The 22,015-nt window shown below is 38.1% G+C and overlaps 1 protein-coding gene across 7 annotated transcripts in view; it reads right to left on the bottom strand.

Moving 5' to 3' along the window:
* INPP4A (inositol polyphosphate-4-phosphatase type I A) overlaps positions 1-22,015 on the bottom strand; it is a 1,931,511-nt gene that overhangs the window by 241,934 nt on the left and 1,667,562 nt on the right. The window lies entirely within an intron of this gene.

The following is a 22,015-nucleotide window of genomic DNA, read 5'->3' on the forward strand; positions in this document are numbered from 1 at the left end:
ATCCCGTGACACTAAACCAGCCTTTATGCAACAGACATGTCAACAGAACAGCACTTCTCACAAAAAGTCTCCAACTTTTCTTCAGAAATGTAGTCATGTAATGCACTCGCTAAGCAAAATTCTCTCAAGGTAAAATTTAGATACATTAGTCACTGTAAAGGGATAAAACAGAGGAAAAAAGCACTAAATGGACTGACCTGAAAAGCAAGGAAGGTATACTGGAATGGATAAACAGTTGAAAGCTCCATAAAATAAGGAACATTTATCATAAAAATAAAATGATAAGCTGGGGCAGCTTGTAGATATAACACAGAGATTCAGTGAAGGATTCTGACTTGAGCAGCATTACAAGTAAGGGAGATGGGATTTGGGGTACCTGGGACATTTTAGGTGCTGCCTAGCTAAGTCCTGAAGGAAACTGAGATGGAACTGCCAATCCAGAGCTATCATTAAGGCAAACAGGAAACTTTCATTTCTTCAGGAAGATCTACAAAGGAGAAGCCAATAAGACAGTAAATCATATCAATAAGTCATATATAATTTGGATTTCCAAAATGTCTGCAGATTGAGTAACAGCTTAATTTTGACTCTTCCAATGTGAAAACAGAAACTCAGCAGTGAAGGCCAGCAGACTTGTGTTTGTGGTTAAATTTTAGTAACTGGCTAGTAAGTATGTAAAATATTATCAGTGACCAGACAGACACCATACTACTGTATCCGTTAATATTTATTTGCATTAGTACAAATTCTTGCTAAACAGTTAATACTGTTATTTCAATTATATTACAACACAGCTCGATACAAACTAATGACTGATGCACACTCAGTCATAGACATCACTAAAGAGAGAAAATATTGTCCAGTTTATATACTTTTTTAAATGTCAAACAATGTTATTTTTAATGTCCTTGTGACTTGTTCTTCTGGTTTCTGTTTGGGTCATGAAAAAGTCCATTGGTTATTTCTAGCCTGGACAGTTTCTGTTGAAATGACGAATATTATTTTTGTTTTATGTCCTTCTTTGGTTATTTTCTTCCTTGCTCTATCTGAAGACTTCACAAAAAGTCTCTCCAAGTCATCTTTGCGTCACTTGAAGTGTCTGTATTTTATTCCATTTATTTCTGCATCTGAAAGCTCACAGAAAGTCCCTGTTGATCAACTTCCTTTTTTCTATAACAGGATGCCATTTACAGTAAGCCCACAGCTATATGTTATTAATATCTAAGCTGAACATTTACAAGAAATCTTTTTAATAAAAGATCATCACTTAACCATTCATGCAAAGCAAGCCATATTATTTTGAAAACTGCTGTTGGCCTTGCACATCTTCTTCACTGTACACACAGTATAATTTTGGGGAAAAGCATTTTAATTTATACAATCTCTATCAAGTGTACTGCCTGGATGCCAAGAATAAAGAAATACAGAAGACCTGGAAAAAATCAGCTACATTAAGTAAGGAAGAAACACTGACTGGGGAAAGTTCTGCAGCTGTTCAGCAAAAAGCAATGCAACCTTCAGATAAGACTTCCACTAACCTACAGAGTGATATAAGACAACTGCACACAGACCTGGTTAAAACAAACAAAACACTGATGGAGTATATCAAGTGGGGAATAAATATTGTGGGAAGAAATAGCCAGGGAATTGTTATGGCTAGGCTTGTAGGGCCGATAGCCTAGTACCAACCTATGAACAGACAACAAAAGGCTGGAAAAAATGGAAGACGCCTTAAGCAGATATTCAGATGAGATGATAAAGCTGCAAAAAGCACGGGTCAAAATGAAGAAAAGGCTGGATGAATATGAGACTGCTCAGGAAGAGACACTTCAAAAAATAATAGAATCAGAGGACAGAGCACATAGGAAAAACCTGAGATTTTCAGCTATACCAGAAAAGCTGGAAGGAACAGATTGTATTAATTTTATGAAAGTACAAATAAGCAACTGACTGGTATTCCACAGCAGGAGCTGTTCATTGAACAGGCAAATCATGTGTATGCTCCAAACCTGGGTATAAGAAAGCAACCTAGACCTTTAATAGTAAAGATGCAATCCTACCAGCAGAAGGAGTTGATTCTGACAAAACTGTGGCAGAAGAACAAAGTAATAAAAGTGGGAGACAGCAGACTGATTGTGGAGAATGATTACTCATTGTACACCAGACAGAACAAGAGCAAATTTATTCCATTATTCAGGGAATGTCGAAATGCAGGTGTGAGATTCAAACTGCTGTACCGAGCTGTCTTCAAGGTGTTCTTCCATGGATGGACAAAATTATTTTTTGATGAAGTACAAGCTTAGGAGGAAATAAAAAAAGTTTGTCCAACAAAAAGCAAGCTGTGAAACAAAAGGAGATTCTGTTTCTTGTTCTTATGGTAATAAAGATCACAGATGGACTGCACCTGTGAAATCTTTTAAAAAATTTCAATGGAAAATGTTGAATAAAAGGAAGGGAGCATGAGTTGACTAGAAGAAATGAGAGTACGTTGAAAATGAAGCACAGACAAGATTTTGGAGATGAACAGTGATAAAAACCAGTAACACCAGTAACTTAATATGGGATTGCAATACAATAATTATTATTGTGAAATATGACAGAACAAGAAAATCTGGAAATATTGGATTTTTTTCTGAATATGTTGGACTTATGGGAGACTCTAATGTATATGTGCCCTATTTCATGTCATTAATGTTTGGAAAACTGCTTTGGGGAGGGGAAGAGAGAATGCTAACTGTAAGTAAAGATTGTTTTCTTAAATAGTACCAGTTTTGTGGCATGTGGTTTTCTATACATGCTATAAAATAGTTATTTTTAAGTGTAATCGAGAATGTAAACGTGCTGCTGTTCTTTTTTTTCTTTTCTTTTTCCCTTATTCTCTCTCTCTACTTATTCAGTATTAAGAAATGTAGGTACTGTAAATGTAAAAAGAAAAAAAAAAAGAAAGCCGGTAAAAAGCATGATAAAAGAAAATTTAATGTGCTTTTTCTCATTCTTGCTTGGTTCAATGACTGGATTAAAGACCTTATACTGATTTAGTGGCAGGTTTTCTAAGACAGTATGTAAATGAAAAAGAACACTGAATATTCTAAGGCTTTTTTCCTTGCAAGTGCATGTATGCTCAGTAACCATTCTACAGCTGGTCTTCGTGTTTCCTTGGAAACAATCTGATAAATAGAAACTGTCTGCCTGGTTCTAATGTCTCCACGGAGACAATCTGATAAAGACAAAGAAATTGGCTAGAGATAATGGTCTCTGCAAGCATTCAGGGGTTTTCCCAAGGTAGATAATGTTCTCTGAAAACATTCAGGGGTTTTCCCAGCTGGAAGAGCTATAAGGATAAGACAAAACCAATCAGCACTTAGTAGAAGCACAGGTTGCAGCATGTGTCTTAGCGTAGCTAATATTTCTTTTAGGTTAACTCAAGTCTATCAGTGTGGTTTTCAGTTTGGGACTTCTGTTCCAATTAGGAGTGTAAAACTTCAATATTTGAAGGTGTACATAGTTTTGTGTCCTGGAATTAAGTTAAAAGGTTTTAGGGAGGTATTGGGGGTGTTTGTTTTTTGTTTGAGGGCTTTCAATAAAACCAAAAGATTTATAAGATGTGACATGGGCTAAAATGGATATGACAAGAAACAAATGTATAAAAGTTCAACCTGCCAAATACAAAAGCTGGAACTAGACATTAAACAGAAAAGGTATTATACATAAAAGGTGGGAGAATAAAAACTTTTTAATAAAATAATGCTTTCTTTAATGTCTTTAAATGTCAATAGCCTCACAGACAAATACAAACAATAAAGAGTAGTGAACTATATAAAAAAATGACAGTGCAAATAGGTATGCTACAAAAGACACAGGACTGAACATGTAAATTTGATAAAGAAAGGTTTTCAGGTTGGTTATTCAGCAGAATACCTGGGACAAGGGAAAACAGGAGTACTTATATTAATTGAAGAGGAGCTCCAATAGTGATAGAAGAACACAAAAAATAATAATCGCAGATTTTTAGTGCTAAGGGGCTACTGGTAAGGGAGGAGGATTACACTGGCATATATTTTCATTCTACCTAAAACTGCTATAATGGAGCTTTTTCTTAGAAAATACTGAGAGAATAATCAGCTTTCAGCAGGAAATATTACTTGTAGGTGGGGACTGGAATTTGATTTGCAGCAATGAAGATGTGTCTGGGGGCCCACAAGGGAAAATATAACAAGGGAGGGTAGATTTTGTTGAAGAAATTTATGAAAATATGTGGCATGGAAGATGTGAATACTATTCCCCAAGATATAAAAACTGGGCTAAGCTAGACAGAATTTGCATTTCAAAGGAACATGTGCATTTAATTGAAAGTCTTGATACCCAATAACTATTTCAGATCATGGGCTAAAATAAAAGCATAGGGTAATAAAATAAAAATGAGACATTGGCACATTCCAGCCTATCTGTAGAAAAGAGAAGAATTTAAGGAATGGGTAGTGGACATCATTCAGGAGCTGTTACAGAGGACAGAAGTTTCTTCTGAAAAACTAGCTAGAGAGTGAAATAAACTTAAGGTGGAGTTTAAAAATAGGGTGGAAATAAAAGAAAGGGAGCTATGGTTAAGAAGTAACAAGAATTATTTAGAGGGACTGACAAATGTTAAAGTATTGCAGAATTCGGGGAATCTCGAAAAACAAGAGGAGGATCAACTGCAAAATGCTAAGCAGAAAATAAGGGATTACCTTGATAATATGCACAAGCTTAGAAAGATTGCTGTTAAGCAACTGTTTTTTGATAACAACACTAGAGCACAAAAACTTTTATCACGACGACTCAGGCAAAACAAAGTAGAAGGGCTGTTGCCAAACTTAGGGAGCCTGTGACATGGAAGGTAGCAAGAGATCCTGTAGAGGTACTAGAAATACTTTGGAAATTCTATGAGAGTCTACATAAAGCAGAGAAATATGAAAATCGGGAAAAGATACAAATAGAAATGTCTATGGAAGAATTAAATATGCCAAGGTTAGAGGCAGATGAGGCTCAATTACTAATGTTTAGGATAGGAGAAGATGAGATAAAAATTGTGATGTATAACCAATCTACAGAAAAGTCCCCAGGAATACATGGTGTTCCTGTGGAAACTTGGAAGCTAGGAGGAAAAAACTGATAAAGACCTGGAAGGTTTTGTTTAACAGTAGCTTAAAAAGAGGAGAAGTACCACCATCCTGGAAGAAAGCAGTGCTAACTGTAATACCTAAAGAGGATAAAGATCCATCAGATCCAGCTTCACACAGGCCCATTTCAATACTAAACCATGACTATAAAGTGTTCATGTCTATAATGGCTAAAAGAATTGCAAACCGAATGTCAAAACTGATAGATATGGATCAATGTGGTTTTGTGGAGGGGATGCAAACATTTGACAGCATTAACAGAACATTGGTGATCCAGAAAGAAGCAGAATGTAAGAAAATACCATTGTTGTTGGTGGGTCTTGTTGCAGAGAAAGCATTTGACAGAGTAAGCTGAAATTTATGAGCAGGGCAATATAAACATTTGCATTTCTTGAAAAATTTATAATATTGATTAGGAGGACATTATGAGACATTGGAGCTGAAAATTAAAGTGAGTGGGGTCCTCTCTGATAATTTCTGCTTGAGTAGAGGAACCAGGCAGGGGTGTCGTCTCTCCACTTTATTTGCATTATATTTAGAATGATTAGCAAAGAAAATAAGGGACTCAGAAATTCGAGCATATAATTAGTATGGTAGTCAAGAAAAGATGGCTCTATCTGCAGATGACATTATTTTATACCTGACAAAACTAGAAAGGGACATTACAGTGCTGTGGAACATAGTAAGAGTTTCAAATCTTTTCAGTATACAAAATGAATGAAACTAAAACAAAAGCAATAGTGGTAAATTATGTACCCACATAAAAACTGGTTCAGCAATATCCATACTTATGAAGATATGATAAAATGAAGTATTTAGGAGTATGGATTAAAAAATTATACCAGTGTGGCAGCTGAGGATATGAAGGAAGAGACTAAACAAAAAATAATAGAAAAACTGAAAAAAAATGGAAGCTCTGTTATATGGATAGTGATAGTAAGATACAAGCAGTTAAAATGTTTTTCGTCCCTTTAGTCTTATATACAGGTCAGGCATATTTTTATCAACCAGAGGAGAAGTTGTGCATAGCAATTAATAAAGAGCTGAAGGATTTTATCTGGGAGGGGAAGACGGCAAGAATCAAGTGGGATAAGCTGATTCTTCCAATAGAACAGGGCAGATTGGGATTAGTTGAGTTGAAGGGGTATTTCAGAGCAGCACAGTTAAGGCTCCTATACATAGCACAAGCAGAAAACTATAATTCAAAGTGGAAGGTGTTGATGAAATACGAGAAACTCAAGAAACAAGGAGAGACTGGGATTTTGGATGCAGACCTTTAAGGAGAACAACAATAACCATACAGAATATTACATTCATAAAGCAGCAGAAAGCATTCTAAAAACTACGCTAACATGGTAATGGAGAAAGGTGATTCTGCTGATAGGGATGACTGTAATTAGGGATACAAACAATAGGCAAGAGAGGGTTGGAATACATTGGAGAAAATTGGCAAAGGAACCAAGGTACTGTGAGCAAATAACTAGAGAAGGAAAGGTAAGAGAATGGGTAGACACCAAGAACTTATTTGGACTGCAGGTTAGAGATTGCCTTCCCTATCAAGGATTCATATCAGAGTATAGACAAAGAGAAAGACATGGGGGGGGGGGGGTCTAAACAAAAGACCAGCAGTGGAGTTTTTAGTAGACTCTAGAACAGAAGTTGCCTTTAAGAAAGGAATAAGTAGTAAAGCATATAAAATAATGCATGATAACCGTAAGAATCATTCACAGAAGATTAAGAAGGCTTGGGAAGAGACAATGGATTAGCAATTCACAAAGATACAATGGCGGAATATAGCTATGTCTCCCAAATATGCAACAACATCTAGAAGATTTAGAATCCTGAAGACACTGGAGGGTATAAATGTATCTCCAAACACCATTATATTGGGTGACTTTAACTACCCGAATATAGACTGGGAACATTACTCAAGCCCGAACTTTCAACCCAAAGGTTCCTGGAGTTCATAAATTCAAATGCCATGGAACAACTAGTCACCATTCCCACAAGAGGGGAAAATATACTAGATCTCATCATCACAAACATGGGGACAAAACGCTCCACACCGGAAGTATATCCCTCATTGGTGAGATCAGATCACAAACTTACTTCACTGGAAATCCACATCCCGCCTCCACCCCAAACAAAAAAGACCACAGTGAAGAACTTCTCTAAAGCAAACTTCACACTACTCAAGACTGGTGTGGTATCCTTCAAGGCCCCCGAGCCAGTGGAAACCACAACCCAAGCTGCGGAAGCCCTTACAAATGCCTTCTACGAACACCTCCAGGACTGCATGGATCAGGCAATCCCTAATAAAACCAAGACTTTTTCCACCAAGGGCAAACGTCCAGTCTGGTGTACCCCAGCCATAAACAAACTTTACAATAAGAGGAGAAAGCTGTTACATGATAGAGCAAAATCCATAAAAGAGAAGACACCCTTGATCATTATTAGTAAAAAAATACGAGCACTCATAAAATCATCCAAGGCCAAATTTGAGAGAAACATTGCAATAGATTCAAAAGATAATCATAAGGCCTTCTTCAGCTACGTTAGAAACCTGGGTGGAAACTCCCAGATATGCGCAGAATTAGTCCAAAATGATACAAAAATCACTGAACCCACAGACATTGCCAACATACTGGCAGACAGGTTCAGTGCAAACTTCACCCTCCCCAAAAGGAGAGATAACTATACCAGCGGAGTGTAGCCTCCCAGACATCTCTAATGCGCAGGTGAAAGCTGCTCTCTCTAAAGCTAAAAACACAGCATCAATGGGACCGGATGGTGTCCCCGGCTGTGTGCTACATGAACTCAACGAGGAACTAAACCCGCATATAAGGCAGCTGTTTAATCTTAGCCTTACCACAGGATACGTGCCCAAGGAGTGGCGTACGGCAACTGTGGTCCCACTCCACAAAGGCGGTACCTCTACGGACCCTGGAAATTACCGCCCCATAAGCTTAACAAGCCTGGTCTGCAAAGCTATGGAGAGGATCATAAAGGAAATCATAAACAAAGACATAGGGGACTTGCAGACATTGGACCCGACCCAGTTTGGCTTTGTCAAGGGCAGATCATGCCTTTTGAACTTGGTCAACTTCTTCAAAACAGTCACCAAGGCCATTGATGAGGGAAAGGCAGTCCATACAGCCTACCTTGACCTTGCAAAAGCTTTCGACACAATACCCCACTCGGGTATTATAGAGAAACTTACCAGCTTAAATGTAAACTCATATGTCACAAGATGGGTTGCAAACTGGCTAAAGGACAGAACCCACAGGGTTAGAGTTGCTGGCGCCATGTCAGACTCCAAGCCGGTCACAAGTGGTGTCCCACAGGGCTCAGTCCTTGGCCCCCTGTTGTTCGGCATCTACTTCTCAGAAGTGCAGGCAAATATAGGAGGACTATGGCTGACAAAGTTTGCAGATGACTGCAAACTGGGCGCCATAGTGGAAAGTACATCGGACACAGATATCCTTCAGAGGGTTCTCACGGAAACTGATAACTGGTGCCAGAGCCATGGCCTGAAGTTAAATGCCAAAAAATGTATAGTCATACCCTTCGGGAAAAACAAGGTAACCCCAAGCTACCATATAGGTGGCAATCCATTAAGCACAGAAGAGGTTATCAGGGACCTGGGGACCCAGGTTGACAGTGGCCTTTCTTTTGACACTCACATTGCTAAAGTGGTTAGAAAGCCCTTCTACATTGCCCACCTGATCATGAAGGGATTCACATCCAGATCAAGTGAGGTCATTGCTCCCCTGTACTCTTCACTTATCAGACCAATGATCGAGTACAATGCCCCATTCGGGATGTATCTCAACCGACACCTGCAGCAATTGGAGAGACCCCAAAAGTTCCTCACCAAAAGGATAAAGGGACTCCAAAATCTGTCATATGCTGCCAGACTGAAGAAACTCCAGCTCTATTCAGTCGCATACCGCCTGCTCAGAGGTGACCTGTGCCTGACATACAAGGCCATGTCCAACCCGGAATTAATGGACATGCTCCACCTCAAAAAATCCAAATCTACCAGATCCACTAGAGCAAGCAACTTAAACCTTAGCACGGATATAAATAGGACATGCTGGAGGGATAGATTTGTCACCCAGAGACTCCCTATGCTGTGGAATAAAATCCCAGTCCATGTGAGGCAGAGCACCTCCCTGGCTCTGTTCAAGAGAAATCTTGACCGGTGGATGGGAGATCGTAGGTTTACCCCGGGAATCATCTCTGTGTCACTGCTGGACAGAGGCACAACAAACTAATGGGCACAGTATTTTTTAACATAAGGGGTGGCGTAAGCCACAAAACTTTGGGTTAGGCTTATAAATGCCTTAGGGCAGATAGCCTAATATAAACCTATGAACCTAATCTTTGCTTGGAAGTGTTTACATAGATATTTTATACCCCAAGTAGACGCCAAAGAATTTTTCCTCATGTAGAAATGCAAAGGCATATGTTGGAGGTGTGACAAGGAAGAAAGAGGCAACTGGGAACATATTTTCTGGGAGTGTAACAAGTTGGCAGACTTTAAAGATTCCCTGCAGACTGCTCTGTTGGAGATGCTGAGTGAGCAAATTGGAGTAACTAGTGAAATTATTTATTTTTTTTGAAGTATGATACAGAAGTGGAATTGCCGAGACATAGTAAGGCATTGGTGAGTATAACTATGATGGCTGCCAAAAAAAAAAAAAAACTACTAGAAAATGAAAATCAAAGTTTAAACAAACTTTACTAGAAGTAGTGTAGATAGTAACTGAGATAAAACAACTGGAACTTTTATCTTTAGAAAAGGGTAGGAGCAAATTACATAAGAAAAAATGGGAAATGTGGGATCGATACATGCAGAGGATGAACGAGGTTTTAAAAAAGGCAGGATTTGATTGAGCTATGTAATGGTTGAATGACAATTACTGGATATATTAAAAGTGATGTATAATATTTGCAGCTACAGTTGTGTTAGCATGGGTTGTAATGTATAATGTTTGCAACTGAGACTGTCACTATGGTTTATTTTCATGTATATAAATGTAAGACTGCCTATGTCATACATGATAATTTAATAACGATTTTTCTTGTTTTAAAACAAGAAAGATTGCTTTTGAATTTGGCAACTTTTTGAGGTAAAAAGCATTAACTTAGTTTTCTTGGACTTGAGTAGGAAGTCTGATTCATCGAACCAGGTTTCTACAGAAGAGAAAGATTTGGGGGTAATATCTTAGAGCTTATTTCTTGTTGAGGCTGTACATATTAATGGTGACTCATCTGCAAACTAAGTTAGCATGGTGAGTGGAGTTGTGAAGATTACCAATACATATATTAAACAGGATAGGGCAAAAGATACAGTCCAGACTAGCCATGACAAGAGTTTTGTTCATGTCCTATTGAAGAGAGTTGAATGAGTAGTAACTGGTGTGTCACAGTATCAAATGTCTTTGACAAGTCTAAGAACATGGTGGACCCAAACAGATCATTGTTTCTATGCTGGTTTATTAAACTGGTAAACAGCAGCAGAGCAGTAGTGGTGCTGTTCTGTAGCATAAAGCCATGTTGTCTTTTGGACAGCAGGTTATTTGATGTTAAGTATTGTTTCAGTTGTAGATGGATGCATTTCTGTAATATTTTAGAGACGGGACAGAATCACTGTAGTTATTTAACTCTGTAGATGTGACGCCTGTGCAGTGGTATGATGAACGATTTTTTTCAACAGTGATGAGACATATATTTCTGCCATGGATCTATTAATTAGTATGGACACAAGGAAGGCTATGGCTTCGGCAGCCATTTTAGGTAGTCTGATGAAAGTTGGTCTACAGCTAACGAGGTAGTTTTTAGTTTAAGGAGCAACTTCATTATGAGTGAGGTAGGTACTGGATGAAAATTGTTAAGGTGTGGGTAGTTTGGGTTGAAGAGGGGTGGGGGGGGCAGAAGTATTAGTATCTAAGACAGAATACTGATTGTATAAAGTAAGAATTAAACAAGTTGGGGATAGAGTCTGTCATATTGTCTGTTTTCGGACAGGAGTAGTGGTCTTGCCAGAGATGACACTAAGGTTATTCAGTGATGCTCAAAATCATTTTGGGTTGTTCAGATGTTTGTCTTGTAGGTGGATATAGTAAGTTTGCTTGTCCTGTTTGACATGGAGTATTGCAAAGTTTCAAAGGTGCCTAAATTGCTGGAATATATTTTGCATGATATTTTTATATCAGTTTTTCCAGGCTTTATTGCTTTTCAGCATGAGTTTGTTTTTTTGTCTCTTTTGTTAGCCATAGTACAGAATTGAAGTTTACTCTTTTTTTACGTACTGGTGCTAGATTATTTAAGGTCTGTAAGAATATGTTATTGAAGTATTACACAGCAGTATTTGCCAGCAATGTTCCAAGTACATTCCAGTTATATTGTTTTAGTGTTTCCTTGAAAATATCTTTGCTGAAATTGATTGTATTTCATATCTGATTATAGATAATATGTTTATCAAGGTTATGGTGAATTTTAATGGCATATGTTGGTATGTGGTCACTTATGTTATCTGAGAAGAAGCCTATTTTTGTTAATTTGTCTGGATTGTTTGTAAAGACTCAGTTTAATCTCCATGAAGATTTACTGATTCTAGTGGCTGTGGTTATTAATTGTTTGAAGATGCTGACATTTATGAATTCATTGCAGGTAGTGGAAGTTATGAGTTGCCAGTCTATTTTTAAGTCTCCACGTATTACATTTTCATGGTTAGTTTGTTGGGATATCCAATATAGGCTGTTTTCAGTAATATCGCTGTTATTCCTTTGTAGTATATAAACAGGTGTTAAGCATATAGTTTTCCTACTGTTGATTTTTAGGAGTGTTATTAGAAGTTCATTTTATTAGAAATATTTTTTTGAGCAGGGACAGAGGATCTGAATTGCCTTGACATAGTAATGCCTTCTTAAGTTTAGTTCTGGTGGCTGCCAAAAAAGCAATTACTAGAAAATGGAAATCAAAGTCTAAACCAAGTATACGTGGAGTAGTGAATATTGCAACAGAGATAAAAGAATAGGATGTGGGATCTTTAGAAAAGGGTAGGAGTAAATTACATAGAAAAAAATGGAAATTGTGGGAACAATACATGCAGAAAAAATGTTCTGGAGGAGGGAAGAGGTTTAAGAGAAGGCAGTAATTGAAAAATGTATGTAATGTTAATATGATTATATGGTATGGAAGAGTATATGTGATGTATGATGTTTGTAAAGATGAACTTATTAATATGGTTTGATTACTTTTAAATAAATGTAAGTCTACCTAAGTCACGGGTAAAAATTCAATAAAGATGTTTAAAATATTTTGGCAACACCTTTGCCTTTCTTTAAGTTATTATAAGCATAAACACTTTACAATCATGGTTTTAAATAGAAATGGGCTTATATGAAGCTGGGTCTGATGGGTCTGGCAAAATTATATAAATTAAGACTGGTTTTCTCTGGATTGAGATAAGGGTGCAGACAAAGAAGGCTTCAATACAGGAAAATAATGTTTTCATAAAGAGAAGTTTTACTACTATAAAAGTGGTTGTAAATTCTTTTTTGGTGGACATTTTTGTAAACTGAGTCAGCTGAGGTAGTGCAGTGTGTCTGACATATTACATCTGCGTTATAAAGAAAATGTTTATAATTTTATTTTATTTAACATTTGTTTACTGGGAAAGTCCAACTTGGAACGAGCCAATTTTCAGTGGAGGCCTGTGGAGAAACACTCCAGACCCGTGTCTTTGTTATTTGGGAGAAACTAGAACACCCGGAGGAAACCCACACAAATGCAGGGAGGACATGCAGACTTCACACAGAAACCAGCCAAGAATCCAACCACAGAACATCTTGTTGTGAGGCGACAAAGCAAGCTGCAGCATCACTGCATCTCACAGTAGTGCTTGGTTGGCTGGTTTCAATAAAAATCTGTCAGCAATTATGAACAGACAGCTGTACAGTTTGTCTCTGTGTCTGCTGTTAATTCAATTTAACTGGGTCTTTAGGTATTACAGCCACCACAGCTTTCCTCCAGGATACTGGTGCTTCCTCTCATTAGGAGTACAACAGGTTTCTCTAATGTATTCCTCAACTTCACTGCCCTTTTCCTCCCTATTTACATTGTCCTCTGTAAAGCAACAACAATAAAGCATTTACAATTTTTATAATCCCCCTTACTTCTGTAACAGAAGCCTACCTTCTCATACTATGATAGTTTCACTTACAAAATGATTCTCTCACATTTGAATAAAGCTTGCTGGAGTCGTCCAATTACTGACATCATCGAGGCCAGGCAGTGCAAGTACTTTTTTTTTTTAATCAGTTCCCTCCCCCAAAGTGACATCACTACAGCCATCATCTGATTCTAACTAAAATAATAAGACCCACCCATTCTGTGATGTCATGGCTCCCTTGTCCTTCTCCCAGCCTGAGTGCTCAAATACAAGTGCAGGAGGTTGGGTACTTCTTTTTAGCATTGTGTTTCTAGTACACTGTATTTCCCTATTGGAACCTTGTGTGAGTCTCTTTCTGCATCAGCTTCCCTCATGGATTTATACTGGTGAGTATAACATTTGTTGTAGAAATACATTGTTTGACAGCAAAGTATCAGTATCTCTTTAATGTGGCATCTTCATTTCTCCTGGCTTTTCGGTCGCTGTGCTGCATAAGTTCACACGTGCATCCAAAAATGTTTAAACATTGCCTGTTTGGGTCCTGCTGACCAAACAACTGTTGTGGATACATGTATGCACTTGGTATTGAACTGTGGCTGCATCGTCAAAGAAAATGTTAACATTCAGAATGCCTGGGATAAAATATATTATACATCTGAAAATTTCTGCAACCGATCTTACAACCCAAATTAAACTCCTCTATCTTCTAAGACCTTTGTGATTAAAAATGTATTTGTTATTCTGTTCTTAGGATTCACCTCCATTTGGTAGTAACCTGCCTTCACATCCATTTTGCTAAAAACAGTAGCAGCATTCAACATAATGATAATGTCATCCAAAGTGCTTTCCCTCAGGATTGCTTTATTTACCATACATATATCAATGCTACAGTCATAGTGCAGGTATGTTTTGGCATAGGCACGGTATGCAATGGCTAGCCATTCACTCCAACATCAAGAACTGACTAGCCACTGTCACAATAGCACAGGCATCTGGTATCCCACAGCAGTTCTATTAATTTAGTTTTGAATGCTTCCAGATTGCTTTGCTCCCTAGCTACTCATGAGAGATTATACCAGCCTGCTGAATCCAGCTTTGAGAATGCATGTTTTCCTGTGGTTGTCTTGAAACATGATCTGATAAGTATTAAGCCATCTTCCTGACGGTCTCTCAGATAAGAGTTTGGTTAATATGTAGTTTGGATTTTAGAGGTAAAGTCCCATTTTAATAATTTCTATATCTTTGAACCAAGTAGAAAGGTTGTTCTTTCATTGATGGGTAGCCACTTGAAGCACTGGAGGAAATAGCAAAGATGCATATTTGGTTCTGCAAGTAATTCATATCTACAGATCTTTGTAAAAGTAACAGTACAAGTGTTATTTGTATTTGTGGCAGAGTGAAGAGCTATTAAAGGGAGCCCATGCTCAGTTTTTGGGATAAGTATGTTTATAGCTTTGGTTGTGCACATGCTGGAGGTGAGAAGGTATGAGAGCTTGTAGCATAAATTTAGTTATTTAAGGTTCCGCTAATATTATCTGTATGGTTTGTTAATAAGAGAGTAGGGTCCAATGTGATCCTGGATATTTTTTGCTCTGTTACTACAGGCAGCATATTGCCTGATGTGTCAGTTATTGTCAGGTGCAGAGTTTTAGCAAGCTATTATGGGGTGCCAAAGAACATTACATTTGATTTTCTCTGACTAATAATCAGCATATTATCATGTGTGCATTGGCAGATCCTTGCAAAACTTATTCTGAGTTTTTGCATAGGGTGTTAGTGTTTTAACTTGATTTTAACAGTAGATGATAATCCGCATTCATTCCTATATTGAGCTGTGATTTCTTGTGCCACAGATGATGACCTGCAGCTTGCTCAGATATGGTAAGGGGTACTCTCCAGTTATTTGGATATGGGTAAATGCCTGGGTGTCATCCGGTTTGAAAATTATTGAAGAATACTTGCTGCTAATCAAGACTGAGACACATTTCCACCTTGTGTCCCGTTCTCTTGTGCCTCATGGTCTACATGTGTGCAAGGCAATTTAGCCTTGCACTGACAGAGTACATTCTGTGGCTTTAAATGTAATGTCACAAATTTAATGTTTCTGTATTCTCTACAGAGCTTGTAGGTTGTGCAGTTTCTTCTGAATTCCTTCTGATTGTATTTGCTTTGCCATTATTTTTGTCACTGTCTTGATGTGAAATCTGTTTTCAATGTGTAATTGTTTTGTTTAGCATATGGTCATCAGTGATTGTGCTACAGCACTTGAAAGCAGTGGTAGCAGCACATCGGTGAGTATATTTGCTTTTTATGCATATGGCTGTGGGTTCTACTACCGCAACCTGTAGATGGATAGGAAATCGTAAGTTGTACTCTAATGTTGAGTGCTGTAGTCGTGACTGCCTTAATTTTTTGGTTTGCCATCCATTCCCTATTGCAATGTTATTTTTTTGCTGTAACCTAGGCAATGTATTCATCAAAGGCAGTAGGCACACAATCTGTAGATGAAGCACTGAATTGGACATCGCAATGGATAATTCAGATCTGCCTTATGCAAAATATGCAAGGCAGCAGTTAAGGGACTACAGTACAAGGTCAGACCATTGAGATGGCACCATTTTGAGCTTTTATCCCAGGATGCCGCTGGAAACGTTCATAGTGTGCCCAGTCAAACTAACCAGGTAAACAACCGGATAACAAAATATTTACTGCAACTAGCTAAGAAAGAGCAAACCTCTACAGGTAGCCAGTAAAGTGAATCAAACCAAACAGCCAGAGAATCATGGAAATTTGTTTATACCGGAAAAAATCTTAATTACATCTGGTAACAGGTCATGTTACATTTCAATATGTTCATTTTATTCAGTAGTAGTGTAGTAACACCGATGTTTGAAAACACAGAAATTTGGTATGCATACTTGTACATTCTGCACAGCCAATGATGCTTAGGTGGTGTATCGCTTGCATACATCTCTGTTGTATTTGCACCAGATACTGCTAGTGTGCAATGCGGGAATAGAAAGATTAAAACATTACCCTGGTATCAGGGGTGGCAGTGCAACATATTCATAGTGGCTTAACATGAGAGTAGCTCTAAGCAAGCACCATGTGAAACCTGAACAAGCACCTAGAATTATTCAGTGCAGCTTCCACACCTTAAGTCTGAAAATGAATTCACATACTCACATGAACAGGAGTAGCTGCATATTGATGGCTAAAGGTGTATGGGCATGTCGGGTGGTTACTACACTGCAAAACTGGTATGTAATGGTGGAGATATTTGGAAGGCATGCGCAAACACACCAGTATATTAAAGCCATAGCACCAATTGAACTGGAGGCTGGCAAATAGATTTAGTTAGGGATTTTGTCCATGCACAAATATTTCAACAGTGATTCTTTGCAGTGGCATCCATTATCTGATTCAATGTAAGTTAACCTTGATGTCCTTTATTTAAAAAAAATCAATAAAAAATTTACTTTGTTATAAGTGACTTCTGGACACAAGAAAAAGGAAGGGGAAATATATAGCAATGTGGTTTGTATGTACAAAGACAAATACAGGGACACTGCAAAAGGTTTTTTTTGCAAACCAACCAGTGGAGTAAAAACATATGGAGGCAAACACTGCATACCAACACACTTTGCACATGTAAATCTCAATTTTTAACAAGGTGGAAGCATGAAGTGATACCTTAACACAAATTAATAAAGATCTAAACTGGTTAATAGTATAAATGTTTTATTCTTTAGCTCCTTGGTGCAAGACCTTACTGGATGTGAATGCAGTCAAGTAAGGCCATGGCTATAGTGCAGCAAAAAAATGTCCCCTCTAACAAAGGAAATGCTAGAGCAAAGATTAAATTACATGAGTCAAGCACCCCGCTGAGATCTGCCAAGCAATGGAATTACCAGGTCAAATTACCCTCAGGACTTTGACAGCTAGGGAAGCTAAGTCTTATGGAGGAGGGGAGAAGTAAATGGACTGGAATTCATTGCCTCACAAATTAGTGCAATTTAAACTAAATTAGAAAAAAGGCAGCAGTAAACAGCACTTTGAGTGTGTTCTGTGGCATTTGCACTGTTTCTGTTTTAAGTAGTCATTCAGCAGCAGGGAATGTTACTTCCACTGTTCTATTTTACTCAGTATTTTGTACGCATGCAGCATCTATGAAATGACAGGAACTTTAGGCAAACGGAGGCCTGCATGATTTAACATTTTTGAGCCAAACAATGACTTCTGGGATACTGAATGGCAACCTGATTTATCCAAACCACGTCAATATGCTAGCCTCCAGGTGGTCAGAGTCTGGAATTACATATAAAAATATTTAAAATCCTGAAAATAATCCCAGAGTGCTGTTAAAGTGTAGGAAACATCATGCCATGATGTTTTAAATATGTTTTTTTGAGTCTGTGGGTGCGGTACTCCTTAACGAAGACTTCCAGATCTTTATCACTTTCTTCTCTCCTAGCTTCCAAACTTCTACACAAATGGCATCTATTCCTGGAGACTTTCCATAGATTGATTGTACATCACAGTTTTTATCTCATCTCCCCTATCTTAACTGTTAACTGTTGAGCCTCATCTACTTCTAACCTTTGCATACGTAAGTTTTTCATAAATATTTCCATTTTGTGCACTTTCTTGATTTCCACATTTTTCTGCATTATACAAATTTTCATAAAATTTCTGAAATATCTCTAATACTCCTACAGGATCTCTGGTTATTTTTCTTATTATAGGCTCCCTAAGTTTGGTAACAACCCTTTCTACTTTCTGTTGCCTACGTCATTATGCTAAAAGTTTTTGTGTTCTGGAGTTATCATAAAAAAAAACAGTTTCTTAGCAGCAATAAATCTAAACTCATGCATATTATCCAGATACTCCCTTATTTTCTACTTAGCATTCAACATTTGCTCCTCTTCTTGTTCTGTGAGTTTCCCCTTATACTGCAATACTTTAACTTTTGCCAACCACTCTAAATAATTCCTTGCACTTCATAACAATATATGTTTTACTTCTACCCCATTTTTAAATTCCACATTCATTTATCCCACTGACTAGCTGTTACTTCTGAAGAAATTTCTATCTTTCCCAATAACACTTGAATAATTTCCACTACCCACTCCTTACATTCCTTGCTTTATAACAGGTAGGTGGAGAAGGGCCAGTGCCTCATTTTTACTTCATTAGCCTGCAATTATATTTTAGTTGTTATTGGTACATGAACGGAAATATATGTAGAAGCTTTCAATTTAATGCACATGTTCCTGTGAAATATAACTTCTGTCTACTCTAGTCCAGTTACTATTCCTTGGGGAATAATTCTCAAATTCTCTGAGTTCCTAGTACTGAATTTACATCTTGCATATCAAACATTTTCATAACTTTATTCAGAAGTCAACCCTGGGCGGCCACGGTGGTGCAGTGATTAGCGTTGTCGACTCGCAGCAAGAGGTTCTCTGGTTCGATTCTCAGCTGGGGTGCCTTCTGTGTGGAGTCTGCATGTCCTCCCTGTGGTCACGTGGGTTTCCTCCGGGTGGTCCGGTTTCCTCCCACATCACAAAGACCTGCAGTAGGTGGATTGGACACACTAAATTGGCCCTAGGTGTGAGTGTGTGCGTGTGTGTGTGCCTTCTGTGGAAAGTTGGGTGCCTGGCTGGCAACTCAACACCATAAAACTCCACTGCCAATCATGGGCGGACAGATGATCCGCTGTGGCGACCCCTAACCAGGAAAAGCCAAAAGAAGAAGAATAATCAGAAATCAACCCTCTTTCGTTATATTTTCCTTTCTAGGTTCCCCAGATACATCCTCATTGCTACATATCAAATTCCAGTCCCCACCTACAAGTAATATTCCCTGCTAAAAGTTGATTATTTCTTCCAACATTTTCTTAAGCTCTAGAACAACAGTTTTAGTTGGAATATAAATACACATCAGTATAATTTTCCTCCCTTGCCAGCAGTAGCAGATTTTTGATCAAGTATGCTTGCTTACAACTGTAAGCAAGTAAATCTCTTCCAAGTTTCTTCTTTTTCCTATTAATTATGGTAGGCATGTCTTTGAACTTTGGCAAAATACCATAATATCAGCTTTTAAATAGCCTGAAATATGGATGTGAATGAACTTCTCTAACAGTTTAATTTCATCTTTCAGAACCAACATTTTACTAATGTTCCATTTATATAAAAGTTGCAATACTTCCAACTCAGCTTCCTTGTATATCACATATGTCCGAGAATAACCTGTCTTTATGTTTTACACCATTAGAGAAAGTATAAACTCGAAGCCCAAATGGTACAATTTTCATTTCACAACACCTGTTTAATTGAAAGTTTTCTAACTCAAGAGACTTATATTTAAGCAATTTACTTTCTACTCTGAAAATACAAGCCTTACAATCTGGTGCAGAAAGACCAGCACCATTCACCTCAACAGTTAAATTAGGGACTGAGCATCCAAGTTTTCTGGATTATGCAAAATGCTCTACATTTAACTACGATCGAAGCCACTGTTCTGCTGTTCCATACTGAACAGCTGTGGCTCTGCTACACCGATTCTGATTGGTTTGTGTACCGCAATTAATGCCAATCGGCATCGTGGTATACAAACCAGTACATAACTCTGCTGCCCTTCCACATTACACAGTGTTGGCTGTGCTCCGCAGTTTTTGATTGGCTCATAGACTGCATTTACAGCCAATCATGAACACGGTATACAAGCCAATCAAGTAATGGTTCTCAGGAGGACGGGAGCCAATGAGAGCTCCCCAATGCAGGCCAATCACATTCCATTAAGCCTTTTTGAGCGAAAATAATGGCTTGAAAAAGGCTTCCAGGAATCAGTGATTTTACAACAACAATGCAGAAGACTGGGAAGAAGGAAGGAGTGGCTGTGGATTCAAGATGTTGAGAGTCGGGACTTGAAAGCCAGGAGAGGAATCAGCGAACTGAAGGCACTTCAGGGACCTTGCTTTGGTGAATCCAGGATCAAGATCTGTCACTAGAAGGCTGAGGGTTTATTTTTGCTGCCTGCTGGACAACCAGGGCTGATCATCATTGTTTGTGCCGTGGATTATTCGTGCTGTGTGGAGTCTTTGGATTGTATTGAGCTGCTGGTGCTGTTTATATAGGCAGAGGCAAGTGTTTTAGCTGCAATGGTTATCTCTGCAAGTATTTCCCTATCCTTGAGAACTTGTAAGCTAGCACAGATCCTGTTATTCTAGCAACTTTCTAAGTTTATAAGAGCAATATTTACTGTCTATTTTTGTGCTACTTGGCCCTAGCATGTCTCTGAAGTCTGAAAGTAATTGAGCAATTGTATGCCAACACAGATCCTGCTATTCTAGCAACTTTCTAAGTTTATAACAGCAACATTTGTTCTCTGGTAGAACTTTAGAGTGCAACTTTAGTGTGTTTTCATAAAGGCAAGATGCTGAACTGCTCAAGGAAAATGCGTAAGCGACCATATTACACTGCTGGTTAACATGTTGGAAAATGTCAGTTTTTCTAATTTTAGGGCCTGCAATGATTTCAGTTAACTTAATCATGATGTGTGACAGTAATTTGTCCATTATAAAGTTTTCTTCTTTTTCTGAAAGAGGTGGTATAACAAGGTAGGAACTGGGAATTTGAGCTACGCGGTTAAATAGTATACTAGCAGGCTAGAATAGCATTAATGCCCATGCTTGAAAGAGCTGTATGTATTTAAGTGTCTATCCCTGATTATTTTGGGATTTGTTGAGTTGGGCACGAAACAGGAATTAAAATTATACCCTTGGTTCAAAGAGTTTATTAGTACACCTTCTCTATTCTTGTTTCATTTTTCAGTAATTTGTCTCTGCTTGTGCCTAATTATTTCTAGGTTTTCCCAGATTCGTTGAGCTGTGCTGGTGTCTACAATTTCATGCATGTCACTTAACTACAAAGTTGTAAACTTCAGAAAATGTTTTAATTTGCATTCTCTTGTCAATGCCTCAGGTTTATAGCAATATTGTGTCAGGTCTGGTTTTGTCCCTCATTCTGCTCTGGTTTATCTTTACTCAGTGGCATTTTTCCAGTAGTGTTTCCTGAACTGGAAACTAAGCACATTCATACCAGTATCACTACAGCCTTTGCATATTTTGGAACAGATTTTTTTTTGCCATTAGTGTGCTATTTGGATTTTAAGGTAGGGTATTAGGATTCATAAATGTTGGGACATGTATGTGTGCTTCTGCTTAGTGTGTTTTATTTTTCTTGGTTAAAGATGCGAGATCTTGCATTCTTTGGTCTTAACTGTTCCAAGGCATAATGTCTTATAAGGCACATTTTTGTAAAAGTACAGAGGGCCCTGTTTTAAGTACCTTTTTTTAGGCACCTTTGCCAGGCCCAGACCTGGCTGTAGGACACAGGCAGAACACATCTAAAGTGGTGAATGTAAAAAGCAACTAGTATTGTCATGATGTATGTGTTGCAAGTCCATTTGTTAAGCTGAATGTGTTTATCCTTGGCATAGATTTTGAGATATAATCAAGGGTGCGTTGAGAGCACTGAACGCCATGAAAGTCATTTTTCCCTTCTGCAACACTGGTTAGGTAGGCAAGTGAGCACCAGTGGACTGAAAGTGTTATTGTTGAAGTAAGGAAGTGAATAATCTGATCATGCAGGCCTGTATAGTAAACAAAAAAAAC

This window comes from Protopterus annectens, chromosome 5.part0 (genome assembly GCF_019279795.1).
Source record: "Protopterus annectens isolate FY-2018-M chromosome 5.part0, PAN1.0, whole genome shotgun sequence".
Classification (NCBI taxonomy): domain Eukaryota; kingdom Metazoa; phylum Chordata; order Ceratodontiformes; family Protopteridae; genus Protopterus; species Protopterus annectens.